This window comes from Pseudorca crassidens, chromosome 3, assembly GCF_039906515.1.
Source record: "Pseudorca crassidens isolate mPseCra1 chromosome 3, mPseCra1.hap1, whole genome shotgun sequence".
Taxonomy (NCBI): Eukaryota; Metazoa; Chordata; class Mammalia; order Artiodactyla; family Delphinidae; genus Pseudorca; species Pseudorca crassidens.
In genome coordinates this window covers 85684910-85701627 of record NC_090298.1, presented here as the reverse complement: position 1 = coordinate 85701627, position 16718 = coordinate 85684910, and the positions used below count along the sequence as shown (strand labels likewise).

Here is a 16718-nt window from a genome sequence, read left to right as displayed (position 1 = left end):
TATTTTTGATAATAGACATGAAGTGATATCTCATTGCAATTTTGATTTGTATTTTCCTGATGAATAGTGATGTCGAGCACTTTTTCATATACCTGTTGGCTATCTGTATGACTTCTTTGGAAAAATGTCCTTTAAGTTTGTCTTCCCATTTTTACTCAGATTATTTTTGTGCTATTGACTTGTATGGCTTAATATATTTTGGATATTAACCCCTTATTAGAAATGTATTTTCTTCTAGGAGTTTTATCATTTCAGGTCTTAGACTCAATTATTTAATCCATTTGAGTTATTTTTGTGTATGGTGTAAGATAGTAGTCCAGTTTCATTCTTTCACATGTTACTGTTATTTTATGTATGCCTCATGTAATCACAAAGCAATAACCTATAGCAGAAGCATGAAAGATATAGGAGTATAAGCGTAACACTTCAGTAAACTATCATATTACAAAGGAAGAGAGCAAGAAGAAAGGAACAGAGAAATTATGAAGCAACCAGAAACAATTAAAAAATAGCAATAATTATGTACCTGTCGATAAACTTTAATGTAAATGGACTAAATTCAATCAAAATACATAGACCCATCTGTATGTTGCCAACAGTAAACTCACTTCAGATGTTGAATGTTGTCACATGCTTTTTCTGAGTCTTTTGAGATAATATGATTTTTTTTATCCTTAATTTTGTTAACATTGTATATCACATTGATTTGTGGACATTGAACCATCCTTGCATCCATGGAATAAATTCTTCTTGATCATGGTGTATAATCCTTTTAATGTAGTTTTGAATTCAGTTTGCCAATATGGTGTTGAGGATTTTTGCATCTATGTTCAGCAAGGATTTTAGCCTGTGATTTTCTTATCTTGTGTCTGGTTTTGGTATCAGGGTAATCATGACCTCATAAAGTGAGCTTGGAAATGTTTCCTAATTTATTTTTGGAAGAGTTTGAGAAGGATTGGTATTAATTCTTCTTTGAATATTTGGTAGAATTCACCAGTAAAGTCATCTAGTCGTGGACTTTTTGTTGTTGTTGTTGTTGTTTTTGCGGTATGCGGGCCTCTCACTGCTGTGGCCTCTCCCGTTGCGGAGTACAGGCTCCGGACGCACAGGCTCAGCGGCCATGGCTCATGGGCCCAGGCCCTCCATGGCATGTGGGATCTTCCTGGACCGGGACACGAACCCGTGTACCCTGCATCGGCAGGCAGACTCTCAACCACTGCGCCACCAGGGAAGCCCTGTTGTTGTTCTTGTTGGGAGGTTTTTTGATTACTGATTACCTCCTTACTAGTGATTGGTCTGTTCAAATATTCTCTTCATGTTTCAGTTTTGGTAAGTTGAATGTTTCTAGGAATTTATACATTTCTTCTAGGTTATCTAATTTGTTGGTGGATAAATTTTCATAGTAGTCTCTTATATTCCTTTGTATTTCTGTGGTATCAGTTGTAACATCTCCTCTTTCATTTCTGATTTGTTTGAGTCCTCTCTTTTTTCTTTGTGTATCTAGCTAAAGATTTGTTAATTTTGTTTATTTTTTAAAGAACCAGATCTTAGTTTCATTGATCTTTTCTATTAATGTTTTAGTCTGTATTTCATTGATTCCATTCTGATCTTCATATTTTACTTACTTCTACCAATTTTAGAGTTCATTTGTTGTTCTTTCTCTATTTCCTTGATATGTAAAGTTAGGTTGTTTATTTTAGATCTTTGTTTCTTGATGCAGACATTTATCCCTATGAACTTTCCTCTTCAAACTGCTCTTGCTACATCCCATAAGGTTAGGTAGGTTGTATTTCCATTTTCATTTGTCTCAAGGTAATTTTGTATTTCTCTTTTAGTTTCTTTGAGTCATTGTGTGTATGATAGCATGCAGTTCAATCTCCATATATTTATGAATTTTCCAGTTTTCTTTATTTTATACAGTGGGTGGTCAAAAAAAATGATTGATATGATTTCATCTTCTTAAGTGTATTAAGACTTCTTTTCTGACCTAACATATGATCAGTCCTGGGAATACTTCATATGTGCTTGAGTAGAATATGTATTCTGTTGCATTTTGGTAGAATGTTATATATATATTTCTGTTAAATCCACCTGTACTACCACATTGTTTAAAGTCAATGTTTCCTTACTGATTTTCTGTATAGGTCCTCTATCCACTGATGTTAATGGGGAATAAAAGCCCCCTACTATTATTGTATTGCTGTCTACTTCATCCTTTACGTATGTTCATACTTTGTATGTCTAGGTATTTCTATACTGAGTGCATCAATACTTAAACAATGTTATATTCTCTTGTTTGACCCCTTTATCATTATGTGATGATCTTTGTCTCTTATGAGAGTCTTTGTCTTAAACTTTATTTTGTCTGGTATATCTACCCCAACTTTCTTTTGGTTTCTGTTTGTATGGAATATCCTTTTCTATCCCTTCACTGTCAGTCTATGTTTGTCCTTATATCTGAAGTGAATTTCTTGTAGGCAGCAAACAGATGAGTCTAGTCTTTTGATTGGAGAATTTAGTCCATTTACATTGAAGTTTATTGATAGGTATGTTACTATTGTCATTTTGTTGTTTTGTGTTGTTTTATAATTCCTGTTTCTTTTTTCTCTTTCTTTGTGATTTGATTATTTTCTCAATTGGTATTCATAGACTCTATCTTTTGTGTGTCCTCTCTAGATTTTTGCTTTGTGGTTAACAAGAGGCTTTCATAAAATAACTTACTTTATAGCAATCTATTTTAAGTTGCTAACAACTTAAGTTTGAACGTATTCTAAAACCCAGCATTTTTAGAATTGCCATATCTTTAAAACCAGCTTGTCAGAATCTTTCTTATAAACAACATGTTATTTTGATTATAATGAGACAACTCTATACAGAATTAATATCTTTATAATATTGAGTCTTTCAATCCATTAACATTCCCTATCCCTCCATTTATCTAGTTCTCTTTTTTTTGGGGGGGTACCAAATTACTTTATTTGAAGGAATGGTACTAAGGAAAGGACTTGTAGATGTTTTGGTACAACTTACAGAAAAGGTAAAGTTAACCCAAACATGCATGCACTGCCTTGGTGACAAGGGAGGTCACCCCTGTGGCTACGGAAGCCAGCCTAAGGCTTAGCTCTCATTATCACTATTTCCCAGTGTGTGCTTATCAAAGAGATACTGTGCCATGCCAGATTCGGGGGCCCCATCGTGTGCAAGTTGGTTACATGGTCACCCAATTCTTTAATGGATTTCATCTACTCATTCAGATAATGAGTCTCAATGAAGTCACACAAATGGGGGTCATTTTTCTCAGTGGCCAGTTTGTGCAGTTCCAGTAGTGACTGATTCACACTTTTGTCCAAGTGTAGCGCACATTCCATTGCATTCAGCCCATTCTTCCAGTCATCACAGTCTGGTTTCTTGATATCCTGAAGGAAGATTCAGCCACCCCATTGGTTCTGCAGCTTCATCAGTTTCTCAGCATGTTCCCTCTCCTCACAAGATTGGTGAAGAAAGTATTTGGCAAAGTTCTTCAAAGCCACATCATCGCGGTCAAAATAGTACGACATGGACAGGTAGACGTAGGAGGTGTAGAGCTCCAGGTTGGTCTGGCGGTTGATGGTGTTCTCTGAGTCCTGGTGGTAGTTCTGGCACACCTGCGAGGGGGACACGGTCGTCATGGCGGGCGGCTGAGGTGAAGTGGTGGCAGTGGCTGCATGGCGCTGTAACGGCGGCAGGGACCTTAGGGCGGTCAGAGGGCACTGTGAGGTGGTGGCGAGGGCTGGCTCTGAGCGTCTGGCCAGAGCGGGGGAAGAGCACCGGGTTCCGTCCAAGCACTGTTGAAGCAGGAAACCATGGCTACTCTCCACGAAGACTGTCTAGTTCTCTTTTTAATATTTCTTAACTTAGAATAACTATAAAACATTGTTCTGTACATCATGTTTTCTTAGCTTGATATTTTATTTTTGTATGCTATTAAAAATGGTATCATTTTATACCCAAAATTTTTGTAGTTATATAGAAGTATAAATATATCTAGATAGCTAACAAGATAAGTATATAGATAGGCATACATATAAATACTTGTATACACCAAGCTTTTTTATTTACAAAATTGTCATTTATAAATAGCAAATTATTATTTTTTTCTTGCGTTGTTTTACTGACAATATATCCAACACAATCTTGGTGTGTTTTATTGAGTATACCTTTTTTATTCTGGATTTCAGAAAGATTTCAGTACTTTATTCTTTACTGAATCTGTTTTTGCTCTTGTTTTTGTTTGTTTTTTAAGTGAACATTCTTTATGAGATTAAGATAAATCTTCCAAATTTTCTTAGCATCTTTGAATGTTTGTGAATTATATTAAATGATATTTTTGCAACTACATATACACTTTTCAATAGATACCATATGTATGATTTTCTACCTTATTAATATGGTGAATTACATTGCTTGATGTTTCTGTATTGTGTTTCTTGGAAGCAAATTATGTTGAGATATATTTATTTTAGTTAAGTAGATAGATGATAGGTGGGTAGATAGATAAAGATAGATTTGATATGTTAATATTTTGTTTTGAAATTTTACATCTATATTTATGTGAAAGGTTAGCCTATAATTTTCTTATTTTGTAATATCATTGTCCAGTAACTAAGTTATATTGTACACATAGAAAACTTTGCTGAGTAGTTTGTGTATAATCAGTATTATTTCTTCCTTAACTGTCTGGAAATTATGTAGGTGACACCAACTTGACCTGGCAATCTCATTGAGTAAATTTTGGTACGCATTCTGATATATTTATTAAATATAGTAATATTCTGTTTGTCAGTTTTGGTAAATTGTGTTTTCCTAAAATATTGTTAAATTCATCTGAAATACAAAATATTTGGTGTAAAGTTTATCATAATTATTTTTATTTTCCTTTTTATTAATGCCCATAAAATTAGTAGTTTTCATGCATCTTTTCTCTTTTTTGCTTGATTAATTTTGTTTTTTGGTTTATAAATTAGCTTTTAAGGATAACTAAAGTGCCTTTGTTGATTTTCTTTATGGTATGCTTGTTTTTTTATTTCATTGAATCCTACTCCCACATTTTTATTGTTCTTTTTTAATTAAAATAAAAATGAAAGTCAATGAGAATACGATAAATCAACTTGGAAGAATGCTGTGAAACAAAACTAAACATTTATGTAATGAATATGGATCATTTGACTTACTTTCTAATTTTAGTCCAGATGTAGTATTGTTTTCACAAGTTTACAAATGATAAGAATTAGAAAGAGAAAATTTAAGTAAATTAACTGTAGGTTGCAGAGATAGGGTTGGAGGTGAAACTAGCATTTAAATCAAGGTTTTCCAGAATTGAAAGTCCATTATTGTCTCATATTACTATACTGCTCTGGCAAATGTTTTGTGAAGTTACACTTATAGATCTTGAATATGTGTCCAGAGTTTGTCTACCATCTATCATTTGACCCTTTGCTTTCACTAGCTAAAATTTCACACCTTATCCTCCTCACATATTTTTTGTATATTGCAATATTCCTTCTTTTCTTTCCTTTTCCTCCTTTTTCTCACACAATTTTATTTTTATTTCCTTCCTTAGTTTTCAGCCAAATGTGTAACTCCAGACTATAAATGCATAGCAATAAGATAGAATATATTTTGAAAACCATTCTTCCATTTCTTTTTTTTTTTTTTTTTAATGCACCTGGATTAGTTTAGCCAAAGTTTGTGGGTTTATTTGCTCAATTAATGGATGCTGACTGATGGACTGTCTGAAAAACACCCTATTGTTCCTAAATTAGTTGTAGCAAATAAATATGTTTCTCAGTCATTATTTGGAAAACATCTGCATTGGTAAGCAGCTTTTGCTACAGTAACAGATTCTTGACTATAAATGACTTAAATAAGTGAGTATATTTTTATATAACAAGTTTGAGGGCTGGAGTTTGAGGGCTGCTAGCATTGGTTTAGTGGTTTAAAGATGTCAAAGACAATATCTCTTTGATTCCCTTGACTTTTCTCCCATGTCTGCAAGGTGGCTGCTCAAGAGCCAAGTCTTTTGTTAACATTCAAAACAAGAAGGCAAAGGTAATCAGATGTGAAGGGAGTGGTAGATGGTAGTTACAGTTGTCACTGACTTATGAAATAGTTAGCTAAGGAATAGGTCAGGAAGGGATTAGAGACCCTGCAAGGAGAGGAATATGGGACAACTATTGGAGGGAATGAGTCTTGGGGTAGAAAATAAATGATTAGTAGAAATTCTAAGCAATGGTCAGGGTCTGTGAATGCTTGCTTTTTATCTGGATTGTTATAGGTTTATGAGAAAAACAAAGAAAGTTTATTAAAAATATGCATGGAGGATTACAAAGTCAATAATGTAACTTAGGACTCTTGTTTATAACTGATATAAACCCAAATCAAAATCAAATAAATAAGTAAAGCAATCTCTGGCTTTCATAACAGAACATTTCAATAGTAGAGCTGTTTCCAAGCATAAATTATCTCATGTACTCAAGATTACATGAGAGGTATATTTGTAACTCAGTGCTGATTTTCTCCATGTTGGCTTCATTTTAAGGAGGTTACTCCTGGGTGAGACAAAATGGCTTGATTCTACTGATTAGGCAAACCTAGATGAAAGAGAGTGCTTCATTCACTATAGTTTCAACCCAGGTGTTGGGATTTGAGTTTCTCTGATTTGGTCTGAATCAGAGAAAATAATCAACTTTATAATCAACTTTAAATCATTTATTGTGGCCAGGAACATCCAGAGGTGTGGTCACCCATCTACAATTATAAAGACTGAGATTGGGAATAATTACTTCCCACAAGGAAATTCAATGGAAATTGATGTTAAAATAATAGATACTTATGGCCAAGTGAACTGGTTCAAGTTAAGTTGTCTGTAAAATGTGGAAATTTAAAAATCACCATGGTTTGGTTTTGGGGTCCTAAGAACTGTATAAGTAAAAGAAGAGGGGTTTTTTTTGGTGCAGATTTGCTTCAATGAGAACTATTAGAGTAGATATCCAAAGATAATAATAGAGCAGAAAAATCCAGATGAGAAAACCTAATGGGAAGTAATATGAGAAAATTGGGTAGGGTACAGATGCTGAAGGTGTAATTTCACAAAGAGTGCAAATTAATGGTAAATTGAGAGAGAGGAAAATAAAACCTTAGAGATATAGATTAAGACAGTGTGTTCAAAGGGAATAGAAATTTTTAAGATGCCAGTGACTAGGACAGTGGGTGGTACCAGACAAATATTTGTTGAATCTATGCAGGTAAAATAGAACATTATAAAATCCAGGGATAATTGTATTAGCAGTTAAGTACTTTGAAAAGATGATGTATGATGATGTATTCAAACAATAATAGATCATAGTTTCAGTGTATTTGACAGGTGAAGAAAGGAGCTCTACCTAAATTCATGGCTGCTACTGGAGTTAAATAAGGAAAGCATAAGGAAGATGAATATGAAAACTACAGCAAAATTTCTTTCAGAATGGGTCAAAAAACCAAGGTCACTTTGTAAAAATGGATTTTCTGGAAAAATGGAAATTGGCAATATCCCTTAATACTCTCATTGAAAGAAAATCTCATTTTATTAGGGTAATGGTAGGTAATAAAACATGACTTCCCTTTTTTCCCATTTATTAATGAATTAGAATGTGCAAAACCCTGGTAATAATTGACATAAAAAGGCTCATAAGCATCATTAATGTCTTCCTTACCAGCATTTTAATTTTACAAAACCAGCATTTTTGTTAAAATTATAGTACATTAAAAGGAGTTTTATCCTACTATTTGCTAAAGATGTATGATGACAGTTTTTAAAAACATAAGCATGGGTGGTGGAGAAGGCAGTTCAGAATTTGGCCTACACCATGTGAGAATTTTTTCTTAGACTAAAGATGTAAAATGAGATCAACTAAATATTTTTGGTTTGAAAAAAACATATGATAATTTTCAAGTCTTATATATTTAATTTCCAAGGATTTTTATTTGAAACTTCGAATAGTTAAAATCATTGAAAAAGAAAAGAGCATGAATCAAAATCTAAAATGTAGGATAGGCTTTGAAACATTGGAGAAAGTGCTAAATTTGGCAAATATGCAAATATGTTTCTGGCAATAATAACATATAGCTTTATCATCTACTGCTTGATCCTCCAGTGGATAATTAAGTTCCCTATCCAAACAATTTGTCCTAAGTATACATAATAATATCACTAATTAAAATGTCCCATTAATGTCTTCATTTTATTTCATAGCTCAGTTAATTTTCTAGGCAGGTGAACTAATACATGCCTATTATTAGCTTACATTTTGAATCATATCCAATGGTAATTCATAATCATTCTGTGCCATTTCCAGTTTTGAACTAACTCCATATGCTGAAGACTTAAAAATACTCTCCCACTCTTTGCTTCTTTTTTATTACAAATTTTGTAACTTTGCCAGATACAGTCTTAGGTGCTTAGATCTTATGACAGCTTTTCTTTATATATACTTAGATTAGAAAATACTGTATCTTCCATTCCAAATGTCTTCAGTTCATATATATTAGGAAATGAATTTACAGACATTTTATTCAGTTATTTGAATTTTATGTAAGGTTAATTTAACCTGCTAATATCTATGACTGAAAAAAAAATTGATGGCAAGTCTATAGGGTACTGGGTTCACAAGATCTAATCTGTGGGGTAGGAAAAGGAAGGGGAAGATGACCACCGACAGGTAACAAAGAAGGCCTGAGATAAACTGTATTCAGGTTTGTCTTGCCCTTAACTTGTCTCCCACTGATAGATTTAAGCCGTATATGCATGCCAATATATTACTAATTTAAAATTTTTTCTAATAACTTGTTTTTAAATTAAAAAATTTTAAGGTCTTAAGAGATATTAGTATAATTTTGGGGGAATATCTAGCCTTCCACAAGACAGTAAATACTGAGTCATTAAATTCCATGTGGGGACTGGTTATGGACTTTAGTAACAATGATTCTGAGATGAGGGAGGCATACGATGCTCTTGACTTGTACCAAAGTGTTTTACATAACTTAATGCACTTCAGACTCATCAGACTAATTGTCATTGAATTTCCTTGATTTTTAGTTTATTCATTTTTTAAAAATAAATGATAGTGGGCTCCCCTGGTGGCGCAGTGGTTGAAAGTCCGCCTGCCGATATAGGGGACACGGGTTCGTGCCCCGGTCCGGGAAGATCCCACATGCCGCGGAGCGGCTGGGCCCGTGAGCCATGGCCGCTGAGCCTGTGCGTCCAGAGCCTGTGCTCTGCAACGGAAGAGGCCACAACAGTGAGAGGCCCACATAACGCAAAAAATAAATAAATGATAGTTTTGGAATGCATGATCTGGTATTCATCCCTTTCAACTATAAGCCCAAATACTAATGGGAGATTGACAACCCCTAACTAAAAGTGTGGAACTCGTAATGGCAGTCCATTCTCTCTTGACATGGACTTCTGTAGGACTGGGAACATACACACTGGTTCAGGGATGACAGGGAATAAATTTGTTAGTGAGACTAGAAATTTACCAGATGCCTCTGGGAAGTAAGGATTTTTTTTTTTTAAACACTCTTCCACTAGACACATATTATGGTTATAATGCATATTTCTTTATTCCCGACATAGTATCTCATTGTTTATTGGAGGTTGAGACTATTCTAAAATAAAGTATACAAAAAATAATTATACACTTCAGTGTTAGCTATCCAGTTAAAATTCCTATGTGTATCTTAATCTTTCACTTGCTGAATAAAATGCAATCACAGACTAACCCTTACACCTTGAATCTATGTGACATCACTGGAATTGGTTGAATAGTTCCAACTGAAAATAAAATGTTAGAGCATATCTGAATAGTGAGTAATCAACTTTTGGAACTTTGCTGCATATTTCAATTATGAAATTGAAATGCATACCCAGTACTTATTTTAGTAAAATGGTTGTAAACCACATGTCCCATTCAGACAAAATCTCCTTTTCCTCTCAAAATTGTCCCCACAAAGCTACTCAAATAGCAAGAATTAAAGTTTTATGAAATTTGCTTATGAACACATGGCTGCAGTTGGGGTCTTTTGTTGTTTCTTTGTATTTTTCTTTCTGATTGAAAGAAACGAAAGAAAACTTTTAACATATAAAGCAACATAACAGTTTTATTCTGGGTACATTATCAATGTATTTTAAAATAAATGTAACTCAATATTAACTTGCCCCATCAAGAGAAGCTCAATAGGTCTTTAAATATAAGGTAATGTAAAGAAAAAAGTTTGTAGAAAATATAATTAAAGTGGGTTAACAATAATCTCAGGCAGATAACGATTTTTTTTTTTTTAGCTTTGCTCATCTGACATTTGGTGTTGTTAACAGTATAAAATTAATTTCCTCAAATCAAAATACATTTTTATTAAAAATCATTAGATACATCAGATAGTAAATATATCAGTTTGGTCTGATGCTGTCTCAGAGCTTTTCATTTGAGATTTGTAGAGGAAATTACAGACCTATGATAAAATCATATCAGATATAACAGCCACGTATTTGAAATATCCTCAAAAAAAAGAAAAGTTGCTATTTTCAAACACTTTTATAATTGACACCTGCTCAATAGGACTATCTTCTCCAAAGTATACATCTCACCTCAACAGTCAGTAGGGAATGCCCTGCCTTTTAATCATTTCCAGAAGTGCTTCAACACTATGGGAATGATAGTGCTGTGTCATTCCACATTGATTTAATCAGTGACATGTTCCTGGAAGTCACTTCATGGTACACTATTATATAAAAAATGAAGGGAAATTACTGCAGAAGAGGGGGAAAAAAAGCATATGGTACTGGATAACAGTGATCATTTCAAATATTATAAAGCGTGTCACTTAATCTATTTCTGCCTCAATGTAACCTCCCTCCTCTGTATCAATATTATTAAGGTATATCAGCTACTATGAAGAAGCGCTTACCTTCTAAGAAATGTATCTTAAATATAACATGAAAGAAGTATGAATTGCTATCCTGAAGCTGAAAAACTATGTTTTATGGCTTTAATAAACATCATTATGTCCATACATTATTCACATTCATGCAAGTGAGTGTGTGCACACATACCCCTCACGCCTGTGTGCACGCACATAAACACACACGCACAAAGGGAGTAAATGTGTGATAGTTGTTGAAATTGCTTTACTAAATGTTCTGTTCTAAAAAGTGAAAACTGCCTGGATTATTTTAATTAATGTAGGCTTTAAGCATTTAATCCTGGTTTCCTTGAAATGCTTTTGGTAGGGGCAATGTTTTAAAAGTTGTCTGTAACTTATGAATGTAAAAAAAAAGAAAATCTTAACATGAATTCGGGAAAGTCCAGTGCTGAGATGATGACTTTATTATATTCACTATTTCAAGTTTCAAAGCTAATCTAATGGAAGTACACATAAAATCAGTTTAAACAGTTTTTGAATAGACTATAAGGCATTTATTTTTAGAAGTTTTATGCAATGTAGATTTTTAGTATTTCTAATTCCTGGTATTATGTTTGTATTGTGTGAATTAGTATTAACACATTTTTCTGTAAGGTGCATTTTGTACAGAAAAAAATTCTTGTCTTCAAATGTCTATCAAAGTGTCTGTACCCTGAATCTTTTCAGATCTCCCTTGTTTCAGCAGTTTCCTGATGCAGGAAGGAGTTTCCTAGCGTTTTTGCCAAATAATCTGAATAATTTGTTCATGTACATAGTTACCTCCTAAAAGGGATTTGAGGCATGCTCCTTATAACATCAAAATTTTGTTCTTTCTCCTACATTTTTACCACACTCTCCCAAAATTCTGAGACACCAGTTCCAATAAGTGTTTTTTTGTTTGAGTGAGAACTGGTCATCTGCTTCCCTGTAGGGGTCATCTGGACTTGTTTTATCATGACATATTTCTAGCATCACCAGAGATAGAATTCTGTCTTAGTATTCTCAAATAACTAGATTCTAACCCTCTGATTATTTCACATATCCCCAAATCTGACTTATATCCCATCTCATTCCCAATCCACAAGTCCTTTCAATGTGCCTCTGGAACTCCTGGACTGTCATCAAGGTATGTCTTAAATCCTCAACTTTCTCTGAATCATTCCTTTAACTTCTTTTTCTAATATGACCTTGGCTCTCTTCTGAGGTCACTAATTCCACTATGCCCGTGAGATGGCTAATCTTTCCGCTTTAGAGTAGGTGATTCTTTTTACTCTCAACGGCTGCTTTCAGACTATCAGACCTCTATCCCCTCGCACTACACACATACACGCACACACTCTCTCAGCTCCACTGAAGTTCACATGATCAGACCGTACCCCTATTATTACTCTTTGTGCAGTCTTTCTGGTCAGTTCTCCTTGTTCATGGATAATTTTAGTATCTGCTTTACTGACACCTACTCTATCACTGTCCTGGTCAACATTCTTCAAAATTGCATTACATTTGAATAATCCATCCAGCATCCTGTCAGTTTGGTTCCTTATCTTCACTTTTATTGATTTTTTCCTCCATCTTACACTCCTAATATGATACCCTAAAACTTGTCATTATAATAAATGCAACACATTCCAAATCTCCATTTCAATTACCTTATCCTTAGAGCACTACCTGCAATATTTAAAACTTATTCTTTCTAGAACTGAAGTTAATTAATAATCCTATTCTCCTAGGTGACTATTTTGCAGGTTATTTTTTATCTCCTTAAACTTCCAAAATCCACCTTCTTCTCAACCGGTAATCTTTCTCCGTCAGTGCCCTGAAGCCAACAATCTCTAGGGATATTTGGTATTTTTGTAATTTGTACAGTTATCAAAATTTGTCTGTGCTTAAACAAGATTATGAGGTGGTATTTGTTTGTTTTTGTTTTAGTCTCACTTCATCATAGTCCTAGAGTGATATTCCCACCCACACATGTCCTTAAATAGTTTAGAATAATTATAGATAACTGTACGTATGAGATAATAAATTTACTCTGAAAACTTGGCTTTTGAAAAAAATTGACAGTATGACTATCAGGGGTGGCATTTCCTTGGTAACATCACCACAAGTAAAAGTTTATCCAATTTTGAGCTACCATCCACTTTTTTTTAGTAATCTCAATTGTAAATACCCATGTAATATAAATTTTGATTTTTTCAAGAAATTATGCTTTTGACATTAATTGGACCTTACTGCATAGATATGTATACAGTTTTATCTAAGTTCTGAGATTAGAGTTGTACAACTAAGACAACTCAGTACTCTGTATTGAAGTGGAATGAGGGTGAGGTATTATTTTGGAGTAAGAATTGATTTTGTTTTGAAATGCTCACCTGATCCTACACTCAGTGGTAATTATCTTGATTTATGTTCTCAGAAATATACCTAAAGACTCAATTCCTTTTTAATTTCACTGACTTTTTTTTTCTTTATCAAGGTATAATTTACATACAATAAAATCTACTTCTTTTAAGTGTAAAGTTTAAACTTTGGTAATTGAATACAGTTGTATAACTTCCACCACAATCAGGATATAGAAAATGTCCACCACCAGTGTGACCTTTTCTAATATTATTCTGTGAGATTACTTATGTTCAATAAGAGAACATCTTGACCTAACTGTGACTGTGAGGCCAGCTTCTAATAACACTAAATACTTGCTGTTAGTGTTAGCTGGTTCAGAATATCAGGGTATTCTTTTCTCTTTCACATTTCTCCCTTAAATAAGAACAAAGTGTTAAACAGAAGATAACTTCTACATCTTCCCAGTACCAAATATACATATTTTCAGCTAGTTTCTGCTACATATATAAAATGTCATTATTCCTATATAAGGCAAACCTTTCTCCCTATGTATTGGATTCTATCCCATATCACCAAATCAAGGAACTTCCTTCTACAGTTTTATTTTCTCGCTTCTTTTTTAAATATCTTTTATTTTTTATTGAGGTATAATTGATGTAACATTATACTAGTTTCAGGTGCACAACATTTTGATTTGATATCTGTATATACTGCAAGTTTATATCACAATATCACAAAATCATCACAATATCACAAAATCATCACAATAAATATCTGTCACCATACAAAGATACAAAGTTTCTTATGATGAGAACTTTTAAGAACTCTTAACATCTTTCAAAGATGCAATACAATGTTTTTGACTATAGTCACCATTCTGTAAATTATATCTCCATGACTTATTTTATAACTGGAAGTTTACCTCTTGACCCTCTTAAAACATTTTTCCCACCTCCCATGCCCCTTCCCTCTGGCAATTACCAATTTGTTCTCTGTATTTTTTAGTTTTTTTGTTCATTTTTTTTGTTCATTACTTTTTTGTAATGAACAAACATTACATTTTTGTAATGAACAAACATTACATTTTTCAAATGTAATTTTGAACAAACATTACATTTTTGTAATTTTGAACAAACATTACATTTTTGTAATGAACAAACATTACATTTTTCGCACCTCCTATTCCCCTTCCCTCTGGCAATTACCAATTTTTCTCTGTATTTTTTAGTTTTTTTGTTCATTTCTTTTTGTTCATTACTTTTTTTGTTCATTTGTTTTTTGGGATTATGCATATAGGTGAAATTATACAGTATTTTTCTATCTATGTCTGACTTATTTCACTTAGCCTAATAGCTTCAATATCCATCCCTGTTGCCGCAGATAGCAGGATTTCATTCCTTTTTATACAGTTGAGTAGTTTTCTATTGTATATATTTACCACATATTTTTTATCCATCATCTATCCATGGACACTAAGGTTGCTTCCATATCTTGGCTTTTGGAAATAACATTGAAACAAATAAAGGGGTGCATATATCTTTGCAAATTACTGTTTTCATTTTCTTCAGATAAATAACAGGAGTGGAATTGCTGTATTGTAAGGTAGTTTTTATTTTTAATTTTCTGAGGAAACGTCATACTGTTCTCCATGGTGGCTGCACTAATTTATATTCCCACCAACAGTGCAGGAGGTTCCCTTTTCTCCACATCCTTGCCAACACTTGTTTGTTTCTGTCTTTTTGATGATAGCCATTCTACAGGTGTGAGGTGATATCTCATTGTGGTTTTGATTTGCATTTCACTGATGATTAGTGATATTGAGCATTATTTCATGTGTCTATTGGCCATCTGTATATTTATTTTGGAAAAAAGTCTTCTCATCTCTGCCTTCTAAAACATTTTCTTCTCTACACTGTGTATCATTCCTATGAGCAGACAAATATTTCGTATTATCTCCCACTTTAAAAATAAAGGTAAAAGAACAGCTTTCCCGTGATCTTCATTCTCCTCCAGCTTTTACCGCTTTTTTAATATACTTCTCTCATTTCAAATGAGATGGCTTAACTACTGTACATATTCAGAGTCATGGCTTCCTCTCCTCCTGTTCTCCTTAAATCTCATCTAATTGTCCCCAGCATTTGCCAGCAGCAGCTACCGTCAAGGTTACTAATTCCTCCATATTGTCCAAACTATGGGTTAGTTCTCAGCCCTAATTTTTTCTGAAGATCTGCAGCATTTGACATGATTGCTTCCTGATTTTTGAAACATCGTTTTTATTAAATTTGCAATAGCAGTATCTTTGTTTTCTTCTCAGTCCTTCTGAATCTCCTTTGATAGAACTTTTCTTCTTGCTGCTATGCATTTTGAAGAGTAACCTCAGATTGTGTCCTGTCACAAATTTTCTTCTCTTTTTACGGTTATTCTTTGGGTGATCATATGACCTATAGAGAAATAATTATTTCCATCCCAGAACTTTCCCTTGAATTTTAGACATTTATATCCACCCAGCATATAAAATGTGGCCTGCCTCAAGCTATTTTCTTCACTCTTCTGTAGTCTACTATCTGATATCTGTTAGTATCCTAGGAATCTGTCTAAACCAGTCACCATTCCTGCCTGGTGTGATACAAACTATATTTCACAGACTCTCTTTCCAGTGGCTTTCTGTTAGGTTCTGCTAATATAAGACTGTGGCAGGAGATTGGAAGCTGGTAAAATTATAAAATACTTTTATGGCTTCTGAGTGTCTCTAACAATGGTTGTCCCAGCTGTGCTAGTGGGGATGGTGGTAGTGAAAAAAACTTGAGAAGCAGTAATAACAGCAACAGTGGAGACAGCGACAGGAATGTGGTAACAGTACTTAAGGCAGTAGTAGCATTTGCAAAAACAAGGAATGTGAGTGAGCTCCTGGCTTCCCGCTTAACCAGTTCAAACACAGCAAGCAGAAGCTTCAACTGGGAGAACAATCCCAGGCTTGGAGTGACACCATTCTCCCTGTGCTTCTCCAGCTCTAGCAGTAATAGTGTCTTCCTGCAATTGTTCATTATTTGCTAACCTCACCTATCCCTTTTTGTTCCTTCAGTGCTTCAAACTATTGAAAATGAAATTCTCTAAATTACCTCCGTTTGTATTTCTTGAGTAGTTTGTTTTTATGATTGAAGACTGACTGATATAATATTTGAGCCAGAAGGTCTCTGAGGAAACAGATCTTTTGGGATTAGTTAGCTAACATAATTGCTTTAAAAAAGTGATTACATCCTTATCAGTGGAAAATAAACTGGAAGATAAATTGATATTACTCAGAGATAGATGCAGTGACTGAAAACTTTGGTCTTCCTTGTTTGGAAGAGTGAAATATCTTCCTGTGCATGAAGGATAGTTACATCCTATTAGGAAGA

At 33.8% G+C, this 16718-nt stretch overlaps 1 long non-coding RNA gene and 1 pseudogene across 2 annotated transcripts in view; one reads left to right on the top strand and one right to left on the bottom strand.

Moving 5' to 3' along the window:
• Positions 1-16718, top strand: part of LOC137220759 (uncharacterized) — a 456326-nt gene that overhangs the window by 71618 nt on the left and 367990 nt on the right. The window lies entirely within an intron of this gene.
• On the bottom strand, positions 2960-3711 carry LOC137220758 (ferritin heavy chain pseudogene; annotated as a pseudogene).